This window comes from Octopus sinensis, linkage group LG8 (assembly GCF_006345805.1).
Source record: "Octopus sinensis linkage group LG8, ASM634580v1, whole genome shotgun sequence".
In the NCBI taxonomy this organism is placed as follows: Eukaryota; Metazoa; Mollusca; class Cephalopoda; order Octopoda; family Octopodidae; genus Octopus; species Octopus sinensis.
The window spans coordinates 102211680-102239072 of NC_043004.1; the positions used below are offsets into that span (position 1 = coordinate 102211680).

The 27393-nt window shown below is 37.2% G+C and overlaps 1 protein-coding gene across 2 annotated transcripts in view; it reads left to right on the forward strand.

The window, feature by feature from the left end:
• Positions 1-27393, forward strand: part of LOC115214937 (EF-hand calcium-binding domain-containing protein 14) — a 116659-nt gene that overhangs the window by 39175 nt on the left and 50091 nt on the right. The gene's annotated exons all lie outside the window — the stretch shown is intronic.

Here is a 27393-nt window from a genome sequence, read left to right on the forward strand (position 1 = left end):
AACAACACCTATAATCAAAGGTAATTCAGCTGCGGCCATCCCATCTGTTTTCGGACATTATATCCCCTATACTACATTATCTGCTGTATCCTTTTTAAGATGGTATCTTCATCTTGTTCTTGTTTCAGTCATAGGACAGCAGCCATGCTGGAGCATCGTCTTGAAGGGCTTAATTGTACAAATCGACCCAATACTATTTTTTTAAAGTCTGGTACTTATTCTATTGGTATCTTTTGCTGAACCACTAAGTTACAGGGAAGTAGAAAACAAACCAATACCGGTTGCAAAGTTGTGGGACACGCATAAACACAAAGACTCTCACTCACACATACAAATACATACACACACACACACACACACACACACACACACGAAGTGCTTCTGCACAGTTTCCATCTACCAAATTCACTCACGTGGCATTGGTTGGCCTGGGGCTGTAGTAGAAGACACTTGCACAAAGTACTACTACACAGTAGTAGCATGTAATTTGAGAGAAATTTGGGTACTATTTACAATATGCCATACTGCAACATAGAGGACCTCTCATTAGCCCAAAGATGTTGACATTTGAGATGAAGTAAGCAACAATGCTGGTTGTGTGAGACACTAAATGTGCTATTTTTTCCACTTTGTATCTTTTTGTAATCTATATTTAGATTTAAAAATACAAATATGTTCACTGAATAATCTTAGCTTACTCTTTAATTGTTTAGAAGGATATTTATTTGGTCATTGTTGTGCTAACCAGAACACAAACTATGAGGGTGTGGCCTTAAAGTATTAGATTTCTTCAGCCTTACAGACCATTGAATTAGATTGCGTTTTCTTATTAAACTTCATTAAATTTATACTGAAATATCAGAAACATTTAATCAGTTGGTGACTGAATAATGAAATAGAGATCATGATTTAGATTATTTTTCCATCGTCTCAAAGCTTTTTAATCTCCATTAAATTTATTATTGTGTAAGTTAAAAAATATGAACATGTGTCTCTCAGTAGTATCATTTTTAATTGTGTGATATCTTTATCTGGTGTCTCTAAAGTGGCACTGTTGTGTCTGCAGTCTTTCTACCTGGCTCCTCTCATTTCAGTACATTATTTCAGAAGTAAAAAAACTGCCGTTTAATAACTCTGTGTGCATCATTTATGGTTTCTAATCTCCACCACTGCTGAACGGTTTTCTGTCTTTTATTTATTTGTCATGCCTAGAAAATGCCTGCTATTGTTAATAAAATCCATTTTCAACTTAACGACTCCCTGCTACTTTCTCGCTTTTATCTCCCTCGTCTCTTTCCCTTCCGTGCTGATATTTCCAATGTCTTTTTCATTGATCCAGTATGGCTTTTTACTCCTTTTCTTTTTGGAATTTCTATAAAGAATTTAAATTTTAGTTAATTTAATGGCTTCAGTTTGTTTTAAAATAAAGATTCTCATTTCCATCATACTCTTTCTTTTTTTTCTGAAAAGACTACTTCTGATTCACCTACCTGTAGGCTAGGGTTGAACCGGTGCACTCGTTGTTGGCTTGCAAGAGCTAGAAAGTCTCTGCAGTTATTCTAACTTGGACTACATAGAACATTATTCTTGTTAACTGTATAAATTCTTTACAAAATTGTAAAATGTTGTTTACACATGTGTTATTACCATTTAAGTTTAAGATGCTGGATCTTATCCATTATTGTCATTAGTTGTCGTAGTGATAGTAGTAGTAGTATTAGTTATAGTATCATAACATAAACAGATTAATATTATTAATCTGTTTGGGTTCTATTTATAGATAAAAACAAACTTCATCTTGTAAATAACTCAAGTACGGTATTGATGTCAGTTTAAACCTGCCAATGAAAACATAGTGGAAAACAGACAATAGAAATAGATTTTTCTGGACTATTGTTATGACTACGTAGCTAAAAAACAAGGAAAGGCCCTCATAAAATACCAAGTTGAAATTATGCCAGGCTAGAAAGGCAAGAAGTAAGTTTCTACTTGGCAGTTTGAGTAAAACAGATGTTAAATATTAATGATTGATATCAGTCATTATATATGTTTGTATAATATAGTAGTTTGAAGGTAAGGTGGTCAGATGTATAGTAGATGTTTGTTTGAGTATGGTCTGAAGTCTAGAGGTAGTCAAACTAGATATATTGAAATGTTGTTGCTATTATCAGAAGTGAAGGGATTAATTTCAGGTCTCTTGAGTTTATTATTCCTGTACAGTTGTGTTGTTTCTCTGACCAAAACACTTAACTTGAGTTACTGACCTTTTTAAAACTTTATTATTTTAAGGATAATTATAGTAATTAATATCATAATGACTTCTAACATTGGCAAAGTTGCAGATTTGTTAATTGAGAGGGTAGTCAATGAAATCAATCTCCATTCAAAGTATGGCACTCTCTTTCTATTGATCCTCGAAGGGTAAAATGCATAGTGAATCCCAGTGGAGTCTGAACTCAGAATGTAGAACAACAAAACTAAATTCTTTTACACCTTCCTTTTAGTATTTAACCCTATTCCAACACCTCTATATAATTTCTCTTTGACATAAGACCTTGAAACTGTTAAGCAGAGTTTTAGTTGATTTAATTAATCCAAAGAGTGTGGCTGAGAGGTATACTATACATTTAATTTTCCACTCAATTGTGGCATTAAGTAGCTTGCTTTGCAGCCCTGTGGTTTCAGGTTCAATCCCACTGCATGGCACCTCAGGCAGATGTCTTTTACTTATACTCTTGGGCTGAGCAACATCTTGTGAGTAAATTTGGTAAATGGAAACTATATGAAAGCCTGTTGTATGTGTGAATATATATATGTATATATATATATCATCATCATCATTTAACGGAAAATGGACATTAAACGATGATGATATATATATCGTCAGTAAAGCATAAATCTGAAAAAGAAGCACACTCTAAGTTATAGAGCAGAATATAATATAAAGTTAGATAAGTCTGGTTTATGGGATTACCCTGGGTTTCATGTCCATAAAGTGTTTAGCTTTATGGCATATCATCAGATCCCCAAACCTGTTGGCTTAAGGCCTCTTTAGCGAATGGCATCTCTAGAATATGGAGGAGGAAAGGAACTCGCTACTCAATGTCAACAACAGGGGATTGTCTATCTTTGGCTATTGATCACCAGTGACCCTGTTATCCTGTGGGTTCCAATAGGCGAGCAAGGATTTCCTGAAATGCTGGCATGGTCTGAAGACCTCTGTTCCGGAGTTAAGGATGTTCCCCGGGTTGAGGGAGTCTTTTAGAATTTTTGCCTGTTCCGCTATGCATAGTTTACAGCACTTGGTCTTGTTTATATAGGGGCCTGGATTTTCTAGGATTCTTCATGATATTGTGTATGGAATCCTGTCGTCTTTCAGCTGCCATACATGGCTGGCTAATGACATAATGTATCTCCTTCCTAGTATCATGAAGGAGGATCTGTGGTTGTAGAGGCATTGTTAGAATATTTTCCTGGAGCAGCTGATGTATGTGGTTGGGTGTTGGTGGTGCTCTGTCTGTTGATGTTGGCATTGCTGCTGCTGCTACTATTGTTAGTACTGACGCTATTCGTGTCATCACTGCCGGTTTTGGTAATGGTGCTGTTGTTGTTATGATCATCATCATTGATGGAAGTGCTGTCACTGCTGTTATAGATATGATTGGCAATGCTGCTATTTCCGTTAGGGATACTGCCATCCATTGCTGCCGTTATCGCTGACGATGGTGCTGCCACTGGTTCTGTTCATGTCTTTGCTGCTGCTACTATTCCTACTGTTATCCCTGCTCCTGTAGTAGCCGTTTTGGGAGCTGCTGATGTTGGTGCTGCTATTAGGGTCAGCCAGTACCTTAGCTTCATAGATGACTCCCTTGGTTTCACAGTGGGCCCACCAACAGCACCAGTACCAGCAACACCAAGACACTGCACTGCCAAGACTTGACCACAGAGATACACCAGCTGCTCCAGGAACATATTCCCCCTTCATTAGCCAGCCATGTATAGCAACTGAAGGATGATGGCATTCCATACACAATGTCATGGAGAATCCTAGAAAATCCAGGCCCCTACATAAACAAGACCAAGCACTGTAAACTATGCTTAGTGGAACAGGCGAGGATTCTAAAGGACTCCCACGACCCAGGGAACTTACTTAACCCTGGAACGGAGGTCTTTGGACCATGCTTGCATTTTGGGAAATTCCTGCTGGCCTATTGAAACCCACAGGATTACAGGGTCACTGGCAATCAATAGCTAAAAGGAGAGAATCTCCTATTGTTGACATTGAGTAGTAAGGTCCATAATGTATTTAAAACTACTCTGTATTAAGTGTCCTTCTTTTAAGATGGCAGGTTGTGATTGAAGGGAACTGATCATCATCATTTAATGCCCATTTTCCGTCTGACATAGGTGGGACAGTTTGACAGAAGCTAGTAAACAAGGGAGCTGCTCTAGTCTCCATTTGTCTGTTTTGGCATGGTTTCTATGGCTGGACACCCTTCTAATGTATTAAGTGCATTTTACGTGGCATCAGTGCAAATACTTTTTACATGACACCAGCATGGGTGCTTTTTATATGTAATTGCTATTTCTATTAGATGGACTAACTACATAGATAGTCCTCCACTGGCTCAACTTTTGCTTGCTTTTGATGAGGCTTCTACTTGGTGATGAGATTATTGCTTGGAATTGTTAGATAACTGATACTGCAATATTGCTATAAGAACTATCTAGAAAAAATATTTGAAGGCCTTCATTGAATTTGAAATCAGTTTGGGTTATTCTTGTCATCAAAGAAAGATTCCTTGCTGTAAATACATCTTTGTTCATAAATTCAGCATTTGATGTCACTGTATGCGTTTCAGTGTAGCATTTGCAGTCTCCTTACAATAGAGGAAGTTATTGACTCCTATGGTGGAATATTTGGTTCCAGAAAGATGATTTTTTTACAAAGATAAACACCTCAGATTTAACAAAATAATAATAATAATAATAATCCTTTCTATTAAAGGCACATGACCTCAAATTTTGGGGAATAGACTAGTCAAAACCCTGAAAAGATCAAATGCAAAATTGACCTCGGCGGAATTTGAATTCTGAACATAGCAGCAGATGAAATACCGCTGAGCATTTTTTCCCAGCGTGCTAATAATTCTGCCAGCTCACCACCTTAATAATAGTAATAACAGTAGTAATAATAATAATAATAATAATAAAGAGAAATGTGCAATGGCTGTGAGGTGAAAATATTGAAATACAGAGTCATTGGCTGCTTCAGAATTCAGATCTTATTACTGTTGTTGAATTCTGCCTGTGAACAAGACACCTAACTATGCTTGTTCTAGATTTGTTTTCCTCTCTCTCTCTCCCTCTCTCACATACACACACAGAAAGTTCCACTCCTTTCTTTAGCTTATTAATTTTTTAACCATCCCCTCTACTCAGCTATGGAGGAGATGGATATAAAAGTAGGGAGTACATTAAGTGCAGTTTAATGAAAAAAATTGATATCAGAAGAAACGAAATGCAGTTATAGGTTAAGTGAAATGTCTACAAAGGAGAAGAACACCAGACTGATAGACTCTGCTTCCCAGTGTTTATTGAGTTAATTATTACTTTTAGGATGGAATGAATAAGATATTACTTTTGGACAATCTTTCTATTTTATTTTGTCGACATTTATTTAATTACATAACAGTATTACATAACAGCTTTTTTTTATATAGGGAATTGGTAAGAGTTAATGGTAGCAAATGAAATAGATCATTATGAATAATAATAATAATAATAATAATAATAATAATTCTTTTATTGGCCGCAAGGGCTCACATACAAAACATTTATTGACATACAACAACATATAAGACAAAAACAGGATGATACAATGGGTTTTCTGTGCGTACGTAATGTAATAACAGAAAATTGAGCAAATTAAAATTCCCAATAGGAGAGGCACTTTGTGGAAAAACCCACAAAAACCACGAGTGCCTGAACAACAAGGCAAGAGCCCTTCCTTTTTTTTTACAGGTGCACACTCAGAAGTAGTCCTTTCACACTGGCCATTCTTTTAACATTCACCCACCTTTCAACAAACTTGCTACAAGGCAACAATACTCTCTTCACCCTCAACTTCCTTTTCAAGTGAAACTTGTAAAAGTTGATGAGGGCTTTGCCAAAGAGGAAAGTGTCTGTCTTTAGCCCTCTCAAACGGGTCCACCATACGACCTCTTTCACTACAACCACCAGACAATTAAAAATTGCCTGCTCCTCCTGGCCAAAAGAGGGCAGTGGGGCAATCTTCGCAATGGATTCAGCTGATAGCTGGATCCATCCTACACACAACAGCAGGTGTTCAACATAAACCCACAGGTTGACAATACTCAGGTACTGGACTAGGGTGTGCAGAACAGTTTCATTGTTCTGGGCACACCTGAGGCAGGCCTGGCTGACAGCACTTCAGTGCCTGTTAAGTTTATCCTGAACAGGTAGTGCCCCTTGGTAGCACTGCTAGGCAAGGGATTTCTGGAAGTTATCCATAGGTCCAGGCCTGCAAGTTCTCTGAAACAGACCGATTAGTTGATCTTCATCGACGCCCAGAGTTTTTCTGAGAACGTTGTCGCACTTTCCCTTCACTAGCTCTCTATAGAACACTAGAGTGGAACTACCAGCGACTGCATTGCCCACCTGGTGGAGGGCTGTGAGTGCTTGATGGCACTCAAAGTGTCAAGCACCCCTCCTTGGTCTATGCTTAATCCAGGATTGCAGCTCAGTGAAAGAGACAAGCTCTGGAAAAGTGCTCACCATCAAGGAAAAGCTGGAGATGCAACGATTTCAAATTTTGCCATGAGGGCAGCAACTTTGGGGGAGGAGATGAGTCAATTACATTGACCCTAGTGTTCAACTGGTACTTATTTTATCGACCCCTAAAGGATGAAAGGTAAAGTCGGCCTTGGCGAAATTTGAACTCAGAATGTAGTGGCGGGCAAAATACTGCTAAGCATTTCGTTCAACATGCTAACGATTCTGCCAGTCACTGCCTTAATAATAATAATAATAATAATAATAATGTGGCGAGCTGGCAAAATCATAACCACACTGAATAAAACTCTTACTAGCATTTCTTCCAACTCTTTACACTCTAAATTCAAATGCTGTTAAGGTGAACTTTGCCATTTGTTCTTTCAGAGTCAATAAAATAAGTACCAGTTGATCACTGGGATTGGCGTAATTGAGTAACTCCCTCCACCAAAATTTCAGGCCTTGTGCTATAATAGAAAGAATTATTATTTCTGAAATAGATCCAAGTGTTTTCTTGGAGACTAAATTGGTTAAAATGGACCTGTATGAAAGACCTTTGGTGCAAGGAAACAAACGTTTTTCTGAATAAATATTTAATGAAGACATGTGTATGGGGCGGGATGTGGCATATATGTTAACATTTTCTGACAGTTCTTAATACCACCTTGGCTTTGTTGACCTTTTGTTTAGAAGTAATTGCATAGCACATACCATCTGATTACCATTAGCTAGCTAGTATGGCAGTCAAGTGTCAAATAACTATTGAATCAAAGGAAAAAAAATTAATGATTCCTAGCAGGATAGATCTGATGTTTGATGAATATTGATGTATAAGTACTTTAAGAGATTTACAATCACCATGAACAGGATAGCAAATTTAAAAGATTTTATTTATAAGTATCTTTTTTGTATGTGTGTGTGTGTGTGTGTGTGTGTGTGTATGTTATACATTACTGTATGTGTTTTTGTGTTCTTTTAATCTCATTTTTGCTGGATTAAAATTTATTATTTTGTTTCAAAAACCAGCAATCTGCCATGTCTAATACGCTCAGTTGTAAAATGCTTGTGCGTGTGTGATTATTCTAATATAAGATAAGTTAGCTTGAGTCCAACACCTGATATTGATACTCAGATTGTGCTAATACACCTGTAGAATGATGTTGATGTCAGAGCTTGCCTGATTCTCTACCTTCTTAAACCTGATGACATGTCTCAATTTAAATCAATACTTATTTCTGTAAAAAAAGCTAATATGATAAAGATGGAAGGCTCATGAGAGTGTTTGATTACAAAAAAAAAAAAAATAATAATAATAATAATAATAATAATAATAATAATAATAATAATGGTTGCTTTTTTTAATTCTTTTTGTAATCATTTTCTCTTGTTAGATTTTATTTGTAGTTTCTAACACAAGAAAGAAAGATTTACACATCTATTATAGTTTTCTAGGACTCTGCTGGTGTGTGTGACTTGTTTTGTTAGTAATTGATTAGAACTTGTGAAATTGACAGTCCTGTGCTTAATCATTTGCAGAAAGTAATTAAGAGTGTGAAGGTGGGGGTAGCAATCAGTATGTGGCTTTATTATTTACAGTAACATTGAGAGAGAGGCGGTTACATGATTGAATAGCAAGAAGCTAAAATATGGATTATATATATATGTGTGTGTGTATATATGTATATATATATATATATATATATATATATATATATATATATATACAGGAGTGGCTATGTGGTAAGTAGCTTGCTAACCAACCATATGGTTCCGGGTTCAGTCCCACTGCGTGGCATCTTGCGCAAGTGTCTTCTGCTATAGCTCCGGGCCGACCAATGCCTTGTGAGTGGATTTGGTAGACGGAAACTGAAAGAAGCCTGTCGTATATATGTATATATATATATATGTGTGTTTGTGTGTCTGTGTTTGTCCCCCTCGCATTGCTTAACAACCGATGCTGGTGTGTTTACATCCCCGTCACTTAGCGGTTTGGCAAAAGAGACCGATAGAATAAGTACTGGGCTTACAAAGAATAAGTCTCGGGGTCGATTTGCTCGACTAAAGGCGGTGCTCCAGCATGGCCGCAGTCAAATGACTGAAACGAGTAAAAGAGTAAAAGTATATAATGTATGTATATACTTGTAAGTGTAGACATGTATGCATATGAGTATGTATGTTTGAGAGCCAGTATGCATATATATATATTAAATTATAAGTGCAAACTGTGCTGGTGTAGAGTTGCATGAGTGATAGTAAAAAAGCATCATCATAGTCATCATCATCATCATTTCATCATTCACTTTCCCATGCTTGCATAGGACAGATGGAGTTTTTCTATGGCCAGGCGCTGAACCTGTCGTCAAACCTCATCTGTTTCCATGCAAGGTAATATTTTCCCATGGCAAGACATGTTTTTTTAAAGTATATTGGGAATTGAATGACACTGCTTGTATGAGAGTGACACTCATTTACAACCATCATGCTATGTTGAGATAAGATGACACAGACATATACATACATGCACACATGCATGTATGTGCGCACGCATGCACACACACACACACACACACACGGCGCAGGGTCGATACATCGAAGTTTTAAGAAAGTCCTGGAGTTATAAGTGACCAGCCCTGGTCCCTTTAAAATTGCTGGCCTTGTGCCTTGCTTAAAAACTATTATCATCACCACCATGGAAATGGATTGCAGAATAGACAAAATTCTTTGCGATATTTGGATGTATTTGTTGACTGTGAGCCCTTTGTATCTTGTGTTCTCTTGGTTCTTAGTTGCCCTTCATTGAAATTCTAGTTCTTGTTGGGTTGAACTTGTTTAGGGTTCTTGATTTATGGTGGTTTTGTTATGTCTATTCTACGATACATTGATATGAGATTGCCCTTCATTGGCATTCTAATTCTGGTAAAAGTAATTCTTGTTTATAGAGGTTTCGCTACATATGTACTTAGTTCAAATCAGGCCTTGTTTGACAAATGGAATAAACACAGTCAAGTCCTGAGATCATTATGATTAACCATTCATTCTCTATCCAGCAGTATTTGTGACTGTGTTTAGGAAACTATTATTCTTATTATTTTTACGGTGACAAAATGAGTATTTAAATGCATCATTTTTACATCCTTAGTTTGCACTCTGGGGCCCACTTAGTATTTCGTGTTTCCGGGCCCAATAAAATGGAAAAGTATCAGTCAAGTACTAGAATCAGTTAGGTTGACTGTGCTCTTCCTCAAGTGTTGCGGTTTTTGACCTCAGAAGAAGTTGAATGAAGAACATGTATATACATTTGAATAGCTGTAAATTAAAGTATAGAGTTACATTCTCTTACATTAAATTCAACACTCAACCGGTGCAACTGTTTCCTTTCATCTTTCTAAAATCAACAAACTAAATTCCAGTCTGGTGCTGTGGTTGATTTAATTAACTAAACACTTCTCCAATTTCTTGCCTTCTGACAGACTAGCTTTAAAATTCCATTCTCTATTTAAATTAGAAAGCTATTTGGAAAATACTTATGTATTCAAACTATTAATTTATTTGAAGTAAGTATTTTTATTTCAAGGAAAGTAGTCTTTAAAATATGATATTACTGCGTCTATAAAGAGATCTGTCACAGCAGCTTGCAGGTTTAGTAGTTACATATATATACATAGACATACGCTTTTTCTTGCACAGATTGATAGATGTCCTTTTCACATGGCTTTGCTTTTAACGTTACATGATATTGATTTCACTAGATTAAATTCTTAATAGTTCTGCTTTTGGACATTGACTGATAATTGCACTTCAGTTTCTCAGCAGGTGAAATATCATTTTGATTAGTTCTTTTCTGATTCACAAGTCTTTAGACACACACACACACACACACACACATATAAACCCTCTCGCACATATAAACCCTCTCTCCCTCTCGCGCGCACATGCACACACACACACGCACATATAAACCCTCTCTCCCTCTCGCGTGCACATGCACACACACACACACACACACACACACACTCTCTCTCTCTCTCCCTCTCTCTTAGAGGATTGGCAGAAACTAGAATTGTTTACCAAGTCGACATGACAAAGACAGCCAAACAATTCAAGAATAAAATATTAGAACATTATAATTGAAATGTCATTATTAGAATGACATTAAATTAGAAATGGCCCTTCTAATATGGCAATATAGTCTCTAGAACCTCGTGAAGTTGTTTACTCTCCTAGAAATAATGCACAAAAGGGGTAGGTAGGAATTCTACAAAGGGGCAAGTTATGCCTATAGTGCTAGACACCAGTTAAACTGCATGTAGTACACTCTGTAAAATGGCATAGGGCAGAGAGAGTTTTTCAGTTTTACTGGAGTAAGCTAGTCCCTACAATGTTGGTCCCACAATAAAATGCTCCCTATGCACTCTGTAAAATAGATAAGTGAAGACATCATAAGGAGATAGGATTCTTTAGTCTTACTAACAACCTGACAACACCCTCTGGTGCCATGAAAAATTCACACAGTGCACTTGATAAAGTGGTTGGTGATAGGAAGGGCATCAGCTGTATGAAGCATGCTGAAGATGGAACTTATACATAAAACCTGGTACTCAACCCATCTTGGAGGACCATAACTTGAAATAAGAACTGGCTCACTCTTTGACAACCCTACACCAGCATAGAAGAATTAATATAAAATAATAATGATGATGATGCATGTGTGTGTGAGAGAGAGTGTGTTTTATGCGAATTTATCATATACCACCAAAAGGGAATTATATAAAACGCTATGCTTATATTTTGGTTTATCCACACTATTAATCATTTTAACAATTTTTTTCTGTACTGTCATGGGTTAACTCGATTTGCAGTACAATATGTTGTCGTGGTCATTTTCTATCTCTCCTACAAGGGCTTTCTTAAGATCTGACTTCAACAAGTCTTTCTGTGTAGTCCTTAGTCTTCTGCCACTAGTACCCAGTTCTCCTCATTCATTTGCATAACATAGCAGTTCGGCAAAAGAGACCGATAAGTACTGGGCTTACAAAAGAATAAGTCCCAGGGTCGATTTGCTCGACTAAAGGCGGTGCTCCAGCATGGCCACAGTCAAATGACTGAAACAAGTAAAAGAGAAAAGAGATATGTATACCTATACATTTGTATTGACTGCGCAAATCACCTCATACTTTTGATTCTGAACTGCTCTGTCTGTACACCTGTCCTCTACTACTCTTGCTAGTTAATCTCAGATATTGTTTATTATTATATTTCATCCATCAATTGTAATTTTTTTCTTCTGTAAACAATATTTATGTCAGTCAGTCAGTCATCCATTTAGAAGCAGCTTCCTAAGACCTAAAGCAGCTTGCCAACCAAACAAACCTGTAATCGCATTAGTAAATTAGATGCTCTGTGGTCGTATCAACAATGTACTTATAGGCACCATGACATAAGAATAACTGTATACTCATAAGTAAAATTAGGCCTATCTGTGTCATCTATTAGAGACAATATATCACTAGGTCATATACTCTAAATCTTCTTTTGTTAAGCTGATATTTGAGGAGAATGTTATTTAGATTTGTGTATTTCAATTGAAATGACATGATTTCGTAAGCTTTCTCAATGATCTGTACTTAACCCTTTCATTATCACATTTCTTGAATAAGCTCAAAAAATCCAGATGGCTTCACACTGACCACATGATATTCAAAGAAAACTAATGCTGTGTTTGGTGAGACTAATGAGGTAGAGATAAGAGTCATTTGGCTGGTCAAAGGGACAGATTCCATTGTAATAGTAGCAGATGAAATAGAAAGAAGAAACAGTATGACCAGTGGTTGTAGTGTGTTTGTGAAACAGTCTTTATCAGTTGGCTGAATGGACTTTTTTAAGTGGCCTAATATGTTGGTGTAGCAGCAGCACTTCTATGTATAGAAGTATGTATATGGCTCTAAGATCCCTTTGTGCAATCTCTCTAGTGGTAGTTCCGTGAGAAAAAGGAACCAGTATACTCTGTAAAGTGTTGGCAATAGGAAGGACATCCAGCTGTAGGAACTAAACCAAATGACATGTATGAAGATCAGTCTATGGGAGCTGAAACTCCCAATAAGAAATTACTAAGATTTCAATGGCACATCTAACCCATGCTAGCATGGGAAGTGACTGTCAAATGATCTACATACACATGCACACCACATACACACAGTGCATAATATAAAATACAGGGAGAATGCAATACTGCTGTAGAGTTGATGGGTGTGAATTAAACAATATAAGTTCTTAACACTTCCATTACTGCACAGTTTCACTATTATGGATTATTCAAACGATAGGTATTGGGCTATCTGTGAGTGTATGTCATTTAAAAAAAAATGTTATCTTGTGTCATGCACACTGAATCTAACAAAGGTGGTAGCTTCTGAACTCTTATAAGTTGGTAATTATTAAAGACATTACAATGTGTTTAAAGTGAAATTTTATTATGAATATTATAAGTTCTCCGGTAGAACTGAAGTTCATGCAAGATACAAAATTGAATTACAAAGGGTATAAGCTCAGTCAAATTATTTAGCAATATAAAAGAAGGTGATCAAACGAGCTAAAATATATATATAAGGAAAAATTTTAATTAAATTATAAACTCATTATATTAAAAGTTGGTCTTGTAATTGGTTAAAAATAGAGTTCTTGGAGGGGGGTATGAGGTAAGTGATTAGTCTGGAAGATTAGTAGGATACTAGAATTTAGTAACAATTTAGAGAAATATCTGCTAGACCCCCAAAATTTAGAGCAGATTTTTATATAGCTTCTAGAAGCCTTTGTGGATTGCAGTATAATAGTCTAGTTACAAATGTTAACTCTTTCAGTAGCAATCTACCCTAGCCTATACCCTGCTCTGAAACAAAACTGTTCTTTTAAAGTATTTAAGACCTTCTCAACAAAATTATTTGAAGACCTGTTTTTCCAAACACTAAATTCTGTCAGAAGTCTTTAGTATTTTCAAAATTAATTGAAACATGCAGGCAGTGTAATTTTGTTAGAATAATCATCCTGAAATGGTAGAACTAGGGAGAAAGGAAAAAACAAGAGGTGTTTCTAGTGAAAGGCAATATAAATTTAAAGGTGTTATTGTATTTAATTTGTATATATAATTGTTGTAAATTAGGGTATTAAGCTAAGCTGAAAGTACTACAGTTTATGCACTCACACATGTTGCTTGTACTGGTTAATCTATTGAATAGTCTCAGTATGTGGTATCGATCTACTTTAATGAATTTAGGTTGATAATGTATGTATTAACCCAACTGTTTTAGAACATGAATTTCTTATTGGCATTGAAACATCTCGAAATGAAAGACATGGGGTATTTCATTTTAGCAAAAACAAACAGAAGTGTGTCAATGCAGACTATTCAAACTCATAAGAAAACCATTCACTATATTTTGTTATGGAGAAAATTTCTCAAAGACAGTAAAGGGTAGAAACACCAAATCAGTTTGCAATGCACCCTAACCAGACTTTTGGATTGCATGCATTTCTGAGTGGTTATCTCTTCTTCAGCAACAGAGATTAGAAGGTAGACTCTATGAACTGACTTGAGAGGCAAGTCCCTCTTATGATATTCCTGTCATCACTCAATCACTGGTTGCACTGTGTATTTACACCTATTTCTCTACAGCAAGAAATTTTCTTCATGAAAAAATACAGTGAATGGCATTCCTATCCCAAAACAAATTTCCCCATATATATATATATACACACACACACACATACAGTAATACCTTTATGAGGACCCACTTTATGAAACCCTGGGTTTATGAGTTTTATTTTGTAATAAATATACAAAGGTTAAATAGCCTTTTTGTGTGTATGGTGATGTCGCAACATGTGGCAACACTGGTTCTGACGCTTCGGTCATGTAGTGTTGAACTCACCCATGAAGACCTTATTGCAATGCAGGACCAGGCAACAATAGAAGAGGAAAATGACGCTGTTGATAAAATGCCAGTTAATATATTTACGCTGAAAGGATTTGTGGAAGCATTTGGATAAAGCCTTGGAAATTTTTCAAGCACAAGATCCAAATTTTGAATGAAGTGCGAAAGTCTCTACTGCCATAAAAAATGCTTCTATATTTTGCCGAGAAATTTATAGAGAGCGAAAAAAGATTCTGCTAAGTAAACAACTCTAGACTTGCTTTTTAAAAAGACATTTACAAGTCTGTCTATGAATGCTTGTGAATTGGCAATCGTGTCTACAAGTGATGGTGTGTACAAGTCTAGTGTGAGTGAAAGTAATTCAGAAAATGATTATAATAATAATATTTTATATTATAAATGATTTTGACATATTTTTTTTTAGTTTACAGAAAATATTCTTTACATTCTACTGTTTTATTGCCATTTGTTTATGAGTATTATAAATTTTATAGGTAAAACATTTTTCTGGGAATGAGTTACAATTTATAACATTGCTACTTTGGGAAATTATTGCTCTGCTTTATGATTTTTCAATTTATGAGCAGTCTCTGGGAACAAATTTACTCATATATCGAAGCATTACTGTGTATATATATATATATAAATTAATATTCAGGGTAAGCGAGTAAGTACACTAGTTTGCCACATGCTATAAGAAGACGAATGTCTCTAAGCTACCTTAAAATTATCACAATAAATACACGCTGAATTCAGGCAAATAAACGATAAAGATTTATGTAAAGGTTTAATTACATATCAATTGATTTCAGGATTAAAGGGAAATCCCTCTCTTTCCATCACCAGTGTAATACAACCCAATGCGCATAAAGACGAACAATTATACATACCCCACGAACACAACGGCTTCACAGCGTAAATACAACTGTATGTACATTAACATGACACCAGCATCAACTATATCATCATCATCATCATCATCGTTTAACGTCCGTTCTCCATGCTAGCATGGGTTGGACGGTTCGACCAGGGATCTGGGAAGCCAGGAGGCTGCACCAGGCTCCAGTCTTATCTGGCAATGTTTCTACAGCTGGATGCCCTTCTTAACGCCAACCACTCCGTGAGTGTAGTGGGTGCTTTTTACGTGCCACCTGCACAGGTGCCAGGCGAGGCTGGCAACGGCCACGGTCGGATTGGTGTATTTTATGTGCCACCGGTACGGAAGCCAGTCGAGGCGGCGCTGGCATCGGCCACGAGTCGGATAGTGCTTTTTACGTACATACATATATACATACATATTTATATATATTTATATATATACATACATATTTATATACATACATATTTATATACATACATATATACATACATATTTACGTATATACATACATATATACATACATATATATATTATCATTTAAGTCCGATGTCCCTGCTGGCATGTGTTGGATGGTTTGATCAGGATTGGCAAGCTGGAAGGCTGCACCTCATCCCAGTCTGATTTGGCATAGTTTTTCTACAGCTGGATGCTCTTCCTAATGTCAACCACTCTGAGAGTGTAATGGGTGCCATTTGCTTGACACCGGTATCTGCCATGACGGCAGTTTTGCTCAGCTTGATGGGTCTTCTCAAGCACAACATAATGCCAAAAGTCTCAGTCATTGCCACAGTGAGGGCAAACACTGGAAAGGTGCTTTTTATGTGCGACTAGTACAGGTGCCAGTAATGTGACACCAGCATCATCCATGACTATGATTTCATTTGGTTTGATGGGTCCTCTGCCAGAGAGAAGCACCACTGATGCTATATTTCTGGTAAGGCAGCTGCAGGAGAAATATATAGCCAAAGATAAACCTCTGCATTTGGTTTTTGTTGACTTGGAGAAAGCCTTTGACAGAGACCCCAATCCCTTATCTGGTGGTCAAGGTAGAAACTAGGGATAGATGAGTGGTTGGTGAGAGCTGTACAAGCCATGTACAAAGATGCTACCAGTAAGGTGAGAGTTGGCAATGAGTATAGCAAAGAATTCAGGGTACAAGTAGGGGTTCACCAAGGATTGATCCTCAGCCCCCTCTTGTTCATCATAGTACTCCTAGCAATATCAGAGGAATTTAAGACAGGCTACCCCTGGGAGCTCCTCTATGCTAATGACCTTGTTCTTATAGCTGAATCACTACCAGAACTAGAGAAGAATTTCCAGGTCTGGAAGCAAGGTCTAGAATCAAATGTTGCAAAAACTAAAGTCTTAGTAAGAAGGCAAACAAATCACAAAACCCTTCAAGTAGATGACCCTGCTCGATCTGTTGAAAAGGCATAGGTAGAAACTCCATAGGATATTCCCACTGTAAGCTTTGGACACATAAAAGGTGCAGCAATATCACAGGAAGGTTAACGGGCAAAATAGCTTTTGTGTGTGGAAGATGCTCAAGAACAATAAACACCAAAAATGTACAGAAAATAGACTCCAACTGCCATTGGAGTAAACTAGAAGTAGTAGATAGTTTCATTTATCTAGGTGACCAACTGAGTAGTGGATGTGGATGTGCTGAGTGCATAGCTGTGAGAATAAGATGAGGCTGGGCAATATTCAGAGAGCTCCTTCCTCTGCTGGCAACAAAGGGCCTCTCTCTCAGAGTGAAAGGCAGCTTGTATGGTGCATGTGTATGAAGAGCTACATCAGACGGCAACGAAACCTAGCCTGTGACAGCTGAGGACATGCATAGGCTTGAAAGAATTGAAGCCAATAGGCTCCACTGAATGTGTAATGTCAGTATGTATGCTTGACAGTGTAAGCATCTTGAGAGAAAAGATGGGAATAAGAGGCATCAGATGTGGTGTTCATGAGAGGCAACTGCGCTGGTATGGCCATGTGATGCATATGGACAAGGACAGTTCTGTAAAGAAGTGCCGATCTCTAACTGTGGAGGGAGCCCGTGGTAGAGGTAGACACAGGAAGACATGGGACAAGATGATGAAGCATGATCTTTGAACTTTGGGCCTCACAGAGGCAATGACTAGTGACTGAGATATTTTCTCCATGAGAAAATACAGTAAATGGCTTTCCTACCCCCAAAACAAATTCCCCTATATTAAAATATAAATATCCCAATATGCACACGCACGCACACACACACACATTTATACCCAAAACAGGTTTCTCTATCAAATTCACTCACTAGGCAATTGCCAGATCAGGGTTATAGTAGAAGACACTTGCCCAAGTTGCTGCACAGTAGAATTGAAGTCAAAACCATGTGGTTGTGAAGCAAACCTCTTAACCACACAACCATGGTTGCATCTATATGAGCACAGCAAAACAAAAAAAACACTTGGCACATTTTCTGGTCTACATGAATCTGAACCAAGGAAATCAACCAAATTGGCTGCAAAAAGATTTGCTCTATAAAGCTGTATCTAAAATGTAAGGCATTTGATTGTCATTCATTGCTCCACATCAGTGAAAAGACGTGACATATGTCAATGAGATTAATAACAGGAAAAGTCAATCTCAGCAAACATGCTGCCTTGGAATTCCATTAGCTGTTCAAAAGAGACTATTCATATTAAATTATTTAATAATCAATCTTACAAGATTACAAGACAGCAAAATTTCTTGCACCACTTCCATTGTTTACTAATTGAAGTTGACAAGACAAAGACTGCTAACAGCCAACCAATTCCATTATAAAATATTAAAACATTATTGGAAGGTCAATATTTGAATGGCACTAAATTAGAAATCAGCTTCGTGATATGCCAATGCAGTTGATTGTTCTGCTAGGAATAACAGTCAACTCTCTTTGAAATCATCTACCACTTTACAAATAAACTCGTGAGTTAATGTGGTCCTAGGTTTATTGCACCTAGGAAAAGATGGAACTTTTAAAGCTGGAATGCCTTTGGTTATGCAAGCTTGTTCAATCAGATCTGATCTGAGACTAAACAGCAATAACCGTCAGACATGACATTTAAAATCCAACTTGAAAAGAACACTCTGTGTGTTTATCTGTTAGATACCTTAGTAAAATTGCAAGTGTCAGATAAAGAGTGATTTTGTTCAAAAGAGGAAATAAGGGAATGTGCAAAGCACTGCAACAAGTTGTATTGTCAATAGCTTGCAAATATCATCTCAACTGGTTGTTATAGTGCAAGTTTTGCAGACCTTCAAACCAACTTTTCTAGTGTCAGTTGAAAGGACAATGTCCAAGATTGAAGTAGGACCAACACAGTTTGTTGTCAGAGACTTCTTAACAATGAAGAAGCACCGTTGTGACACAATGGGAACAACACACACCACTGCCATACAAGACACTCATCTGGTTACCCCTACTGTGTTTCATAGTTCAGGACCTTACATTAACCACTTCACTCAGTCTGCCTTTTCAGAATGTCATCTCCCTTCTAATCTTTGTTTTTTTTTTATCTATAGTCATTAACTTTTGAAGTTGAATATAAATTGCCTCAGTCTCAGTAGGCATGCGAAAGTTATGAATGTAGCCACTTCCTTCTCATGAAGTCATTTGAAAAGAAAAAATGCTACTGTTTGAACTTGGATTCATGAAGCATTGTGTCACTAAGGTTCAACTACCATGACTCAAATAATGCTACAATTTGTCTCTCTGAAGCCCACTGAGTGTTGCACACATTTTCATCCCAACACTTTTGCATTTTTTTCTCTCTCCATCCACTTTATTCCCATAGTATTGGCTTCAGCAGGTCTCACAGCCACCTCATCCACAGCAAAGGGATCAATTATGTCTTTTACCAATGTCCTAACATTATTAGTTGTCCTTTGATCTTTGTGTTATAGATGTAGCATGTGTGTGGTGGAAAAAGTCTAGAATTCATCAATATACTCCTCCCCCCTCTCTCTTTCTCACACATACCCTCTAAGCCAGCCAGTTATGGTCTGAAATGGGCTTGTTGTTATGTCATCAGGTAATGGTCAACATGCTGTTAGAAGCTGCAGCGTTTCTTAGTCCAGGGATGTGGATAAGTGGTTTTGGCAATATGCTGCTAGCCTGGTGGATGCTTTCAATCAGATTTCCAAAGTTTCACCTACTTTATAATCATTCCACAATTTCTTCCTTCTTCAAAGATTGAGTGTTTCTTTGTGAAATATTAAGAATGGTGCATGGCTGTGTGGTTAAGAAACTTGCTTTGCGACCACATGATTTTGGATTCAGTCCCACTGTACAGTATCATGGCCAAGTGTCTTTTACTACAGCCCCTACCCAACCAATGCCTTGTGAGTGAATTTTTTGGTAGAGGTTTACTGTGTGAGTTGTAGCTGTGTGGTAAAAAGTTTGCTTCCCTACTACATGGTTTCAAGTTCAATCCCACTAATTGGCACAATGCCTTCTACTGTAGCTTCAGGCTGAGTAAAGCATTGCGAGTGGATTTAGTAGACAGAAACTAAAAGAAGCCTGCCATATATGTGTGTGTATCCACCACCACTTGACAACCAGTGTTGGTTTATGTCCCTGTAACGTAGCAGTTTGGCAAAAGAGACTATAAGTACTGGGGTGAATCTGTTTGATCAAAACCCTTCTAGGGATGCCCCAACATGGCCGTAGTCCAGTGACTAAAACAAATAAAAGATAAAACATTCTAATGACCGTATTTCTAATGAGATATATCACTTCTCTGTTTTGGTTTATTTTGAAAATAATGAAAGCTTTAGATAAATTTAATAAAGTAAATTAATTTTTGTAAATTATTAAACAAGAGTTTGAAGGATTTAATAAATAAAAGTTCTGATATAAAATGATGGCAAGTTTTAATTCAAAATGGGAGGTTTTGTACTGTTGAATCAGAAGAGGTCTTTTATGAGCTGGTATCAAAAGGGTTAAATTTTATATTTTTTAAAAGGCTACTCAATTATCAATGAATTAACATGCTACTCCACAAATTATCCTCCTATATAAAGATGACCACAATTAAAAGATTAAACCTCTAGGTCCTATAAGGTTTTGCTTTCTTTTCCTATTACATTCCTTTATGTTCTGACTTCAAATCTTGCCAGTTTCAGCTGCCTTTAATCTCTTTCTTGTATCAAATATTGATTTCAATTTTTAACACAAGGCCAGCACTTTTGAGGAACAGGGTAAGTCGATTACATCGATCCCAGTACTCAACTGGTACTTACTTCATCGACCCCAAAGGAATGAAAGGCAAAGTCAACCTTGGATTTTGAATACGGGACCTAAAAACTGATGAAATGCTTGCTAAGCATTTTGCCCAGCACTGTAACTACTCTGCCAGCTTGCTGCCTTCTCGTATCAAATATTGAGATCATTTGACTATTCCCACAAAAGTCAGAAATTATCATTATTATCATTATAGACTTTTAAGTGATTGTATGATTTGTGAAGAAGGTCCTAACCCCCATGGTTTCAGATGCAGTCCCACTGCATCACATCTTGGGGAAGTGTTTTCAACTATAGCCCCAGGCCAACCAAAGTCTTGTGAGTGGATTTGATATCTGAAAGAAACCGATTGTGTGTGTTTGTCTCCCTGTGTTTTGAGACTGTGTAATTGTTATAAGTGACTGTCATTCAGTTCCAATATTCTGGCCATATTGAAGTAGTACCTTGCTTTGGAAACTGGTGAGGGTCAGTGACAGGAATGGCATCCAACCGTAGGAAATCTGCCTCTGACCCATGCAAGTTAAGGAAAAGTGGACATTAAATGATGATAATGACAATTACACTTTTTCTCTCTTCAGAATATATCTTATTTTACAACTAATCAAGCATTTTTGTTTTAGTATTTTTCTTTGCTATTCATTTAAGTTTTTAGTTACTAGGAGAATCACTACACTCAGAACAGTTTTATCTTAGCTTATATCTGTCTGTCTCTGTCTGTCTGTCTCTGTCTGTCTGTCTCTCTCTCACACACACACCCTCCTCATCATTCTGTTTGTCTATAGAATTACCAATGTGTCCTTTCCAAATTTGAGATGAGAGGTTGTAATTTGAGGGAAATTTGACTGCTATTTCTAGCAGGTTGAACCATCATGCCAGTACTATTATTGGCTTAAAGTAAACTTGGTTGTTTAATTCCAGGTCAGTTCTTATTGGGTAGATTATGATGAAAGGCATGCTAGTCATAAACCTTGTTTTCATTACATTATTTTTTCTTTTGTTAGGATCTATGTTGTCCATTATATTCTTTAAGGCAGTGCAATGTGATTTGTAACAAATTTGGCTGCTATTTCCAGCAATCATCTAGAAGCTCCCTTATTCAACATCATATCCAGTTAAAAATGACAGCCTGTCTGTCTGTCTATCTCTCCTTCTCTCACACACACATACACACACATTTTCTATTTCATTCTTTCAGAAAAGTAATTGTTAAAAGAGGTGGGGATCAGGTAGGAACTACTTCAATTTCATTACTTCAGAGAGGTGGTATGTCTGTGTAAGAATTAGTTAGAAATGGTGTAATAGATGGTTGGAGGAAGGGTTGGTAGCGCTTTGGTTGCATATGTAGATATAACTACTTAAGCTGCGAGGATTACAATGTTTTTCCAGCCCAGCTGAGAAGCTGTCACATTGATCTGTGTAATTCGAGAGCATTGTCAAAAATGTATTTGTTGGATGATATCTGTTTTTAGCTTGTGTCACATAAATCTTAGTTTTGGCTTATTTATAGAATTTTTATTCAAAAGGCTGATGTAATAGTAAATATAACATTTCAACTGAACAGGTCAGATGACTAAGAACTGTCGAAAAGTAGATATAGAGAGAGCAAAAACAATTATTATTGTACTGTTAATGATGATAACAGAAATGTCAATGTGTTTACACTTCATAACAACTGTCACACCAGGCAAATCATCTCTACAAGGTAGACTAAACAAATGGTATGACTAAAAACCTTTCCACAGTATTAAAGCTTAAGAAATATAGTAAGATTCATTTGAAAATAATGTTGGCTTTTACCTAGATATATGAAATACTGGGAGCTGGCTGCATATGGCATATATAGGATTTTACATATCATTGGTTTTATATACCAATTATTCCTTTCTATTATAAGCACAAGGCCTGAAATTTTGGGGGAGGGGCCCAGTTAATCAGATCAAACCCAGTACACAACTGGTATTTAATTTATCTACCCCAAAAGGATGAAAGGCACTGTCGACCTTGGTGGAATTTGAACTCAGGACATAGCAGCAGATGAAATACCACTAGGCATTTCGCCTGGCATGGTAACGAGTCTTGTCAGCTTGCCGCCTTGGTTTTACATATCAATTATATAAACTATAAACTTTTCTTTTTTATATCATGTACATTGGACCAATTTACAAATATATCTTTGATCTTTTTTTATGGTGGAAATCAGATATATCCACTCGAAATTTCATTACTCTTAACTGCAGATGCAGTTTTATGTACCAGACTATCTTTTGTTGAGGAATGTCAACTTTGAAACTAATTTTTGTTGAGATGTGTCAAGTTTATTGAGTCAGTATGAAAATACTAATTCTGTCTTTTATGAGATATTTAACTTGCAGTTAAATGGTTAAGACCTACTTTCAAATAACTGAAGTTTATATATATATATATTATTCTTTTATTCGTTTCAGTCATTTGACTGCAGCCATGCTGGAGCATTGTCTTTAGTCTTATTCTTTGTAAGCCTAGTACTTATTCTACTTACCACACAACCACTCCGGCGCCTATAAATATATGTATATATATACTCTTTTACTCGTTTTAGTCATTTGACAGTGGCCATGCTGGAGCACTGCCTTTAGTCGAGCACATCAACCCCAGGACTTATTCTTTGTAAACCTTATACTTATTCTATCGGTCTCTTTTGCTGAACTGCTAAGTTACGGAGACATAAACACACCAGCATCGGTTGTCAAGCGATGTTGGGGGGACAAACATAGACACACAAACACACAACACACACACATATATATCTATGCATATACATATATACGAAGGGCTTCTTTCAGTTTCAAATCCACTACCAAATCCACTCACAAGGCTTTGGTTGGCCCGAGGCTATAGTAGAAGATACTTGCCAAAGGTGCGACGCAGTGGGACTGAACTCGGAACCATGTGGTTGGTAAGCAAGCTACTTACCACACAGCCACTCCTGCACCTATGTAGTAAGTTTAAAGCTCTTTGCTCTAAATTTTTTTTGAAGTGGCTCTTTTTCATTTAGAGTTGTCAGGTTTTTTTTTTCTCTTCTTGAGACTAAAATAACTACAGTGCAGAAGACCTCAGCCAATATCACTCTCTTTTCACAATTTATACTGTCAGCATTATTATAGACCGCTTCCTCTATCTTGGTTCTTCTATACACATATATATATATATTTACACCCATTTGTCCAGGTTAGGATGGTTTCGATGAGTACATCCTTATGTATGTATTATTGATTAGTGCTTTGCTTTCCCATCTGAAACAGCAGCTATATCAGCAGGTGCTAATTAGTCAGGCTTTTGATTAAAATCAAACTGGGTTTGATAGTTAGCATTATTATCAGTTTGCAGTAAGTGTTTCTATTTAGAGATAAGTCTAGTGTGCAATAAGTATGTGCTTAAATTTTTTATTTATGCTTTAAGCAGAAGAGCATCGCATTGCATTGCCGTTATTCTTTCTTTCACCTAGTGGCTGTGTTTGACACTTTACATGCAACATTAAAGGAACCACTTACACATGTTATATCAACAATAGTTAGCAGTATGTATTTAAATAATAATTTTTATTGTTTAGACAAGAGGGAAAGTAGTGCCCATAACCCTTTACAGAGTTCTGCTAAAGGTTCTCAGGGTATCAGGCGAGCTGGCAGAAACGTTAGCACGCCGGGCGAAATGCTTTGCGGTATTTCCTCTGCCGTTATGTTGTGAGTTCAAATTCCGCCGAGGTCGACTTTGCCTTTCATCCTTTCGGGGTCGATAAATTATGTACCAGTTACGCACTGGGGTCGATGTAATCGACTTAATACCTATGTCTGTCCTTGTTTGTCCCCTCTTTGTTTAGCCCCTTGTGGGTAATAAAGAAATAGGTATCAAGTTGTGGTGTTATGTTATTCATTTGTTTTCATGTCTGTTTTTCCATGCCAGCTTGGGTTAGATGAACATGATATTGTTTATATTATTATACATTTACCCTTCCCCCTACTCAGAGTATCAGACAAATACTTGAGTCAGTGGCATCAACTAACCCTCCCTTCAAAGTTGCTGCCTTAGTCTTTGTGCTTGTCCCCCACCACCACCACCACTTACAACTGGCGTTGGTTTGTCTACATCCCTACAACATAGCAGTTTGGTGTTTAGCAAAAGAGACAAATAAAAAAATGTATCACACTTAAAAATAATAATGCATTGGGGGCGACTTGTTGGACTAAACCCTTTGAGGTGATGCTCCAGCATGGCTGCTGTCCACTAAAACAAGTAAAAAGATGAAAAATAATAAAAAGATATAAATAATACATTTCTAAATATCTCAGAGAGATTTATGCAGTAGTGGTACAATAGAGTAGTTGTATACTGTCAACTTAATGTGACGGTCCCATGAAGGGAGTCACACTACTGCTATTTAACCCTAGAATTCTTATATGTTTACAAGAGCTAGATAGGCCTCTCCAACTAGCAGGCCATGCTACTCCAGACTGATGACGAGCAAATACTCAGAAACTAGTCTCTGGATGCAGGCTTAGCTGGGTGGAGGTGTTTATCTCCCCCTTGTAAACATAAGGACACAGGAAATGTGTCAAGGCCGACAGGAAGCATTGCTGCCTCCTAGGGCTAAATAGCAGTAGTGTGATTCCCTTCATGGGACTGTCACATTAAGTTGACAGTATACAACAATTCTAATAAAAAGATATGTTTGTTATTAAACAAAATCTGGATGCTGGCTCAAATATAATCAGGTATTTTTCTATACTGTTTTCTATCATTCATATGACATAGTCCAATAGAATAGTTCAATAGAATGTTTAATAAAATAGTTCACATTTCATTTCATTTTCTGGATAAAAGCAATTATTGTTTAATGTAAATCACAGGGTGACAGTTCAGATCCAGTTTGAAGTTCAGTTTTCAGTATTGCATTTATGAAAAGAATCTTTTTCTCCTTTAATCCGTTTTAATCAACACAATATTTAAAGCATAGTGTGAAGGTTAAAATATAGTTCAAGTATATTCTACATTGTTGTTTCATTCCCCTCACTCCACAGGTCACCATTATCTGTGAAGACATGTTTCTTTTGAATCTTTTAGTCAAGAGGAAAAACAGTGCCCATAACTTTTCACAGTCTTTGCAAGATTAGTGGAACAAAGGAAGCCTCAAACTGGAGACCTGGCTCAAATGCTTGAGCCAGAGTAGACTTTGCTAAAGATACTCCAGGTGCCAGATGGGGGTGGTGGTGGTGTTTTGTTGCTCTACCCTGAAAATAAATGAAACTCTTCTGCTAAATAATAGGAACAGGAAGATGACATGTGTGATTTATTTCGAGCTGGCAGAAACGTTAGCACGGCGGGCGAAATGCGTAGCCGTATTTCGTCTGCCGTTACGTTCTGGGTTCAAATTCCGCCGAAGTCGACTTTGCCTTTCATCCTTTCGGGGTCGATAAATTAAGTACCAGTTACACAGATGTTGATTTAATGTGTATCAAGAAAAAAGCCACCAGTTTAAATAGACTTCCCTGACGAAAACCATTTATGTATTGTTTTCATACAATCCTAAATTCTTCAAATTCATTTGGCTTACTTATTGTACTTTGAGACAAGTGAGAAGAAACTATTACAAATAAAATGGGATCAACTTCCTTTTGGTTCATGTTCTTTGATTTCCAACTTATTTCTGAAGGGATTTATATCATGCCCACATGTTTATATTTGGGGATATTATATTCACCAAATATATAAAAATTAGTGAGGCAATTTCTTCTCAGTCCCTCAGCTTGCTAGAAAGAGCCATTACTCGATTCAATGAGACAAGTAAAATCAAAACCACAATTAGAATCTCAATGAAGTCAAAATCAAAATGGAAATTGTAGTTGTGGCTGATGTCAGTGCCGCCTGACTGGTGCCTGTGGATGGTGGCACGCAATAAGCACCATCCATGCATGGGTCGATGCCAGTGCTGCCTGACTGGCTCCCCATACCGATGGCACGTAAAAAGCACCATCTGAATGTTGTTGATGCCACCTTCAACTGGCTCCTGTGCCAGTGGCACATAAAAAGTACCATCCGAACTTGGCTGTGCCAGTGGCACATAAAAAGTACCATCCGAACTTGGCTGATACCAGTGCTGCATGACTGGCTCTTGTGCCAGTGGAACATAAAAAGCACCATCTGAACCTGACTGATACCAGTGCTGCATGACTGGCTTCTGTGCCGGTGGGACATAAAAAGAACCCACTACACTCTCAGAGTGGTTGGCATTAAGAAGGACATCCAGTTGTAGAAACCTTTCCAGATCAGATTGGAGCCTGGTGCAGCCTCCTGGTTTGCCAGTCTCCAGTCAAACTGTCCAACTCATGCCAGCATGGAAAACGGACATTAAACGATGATGATATATATAATGAGGTAGTGAGTTCAGTTCTTGGATCAGGCTCTGTGTTGTGTTCTTGAGCAAGACACTTTATTTCATGTTGCTCCAGTTCACTCATCTGTAGAAATGAGTTGCAACGTCATTGGTG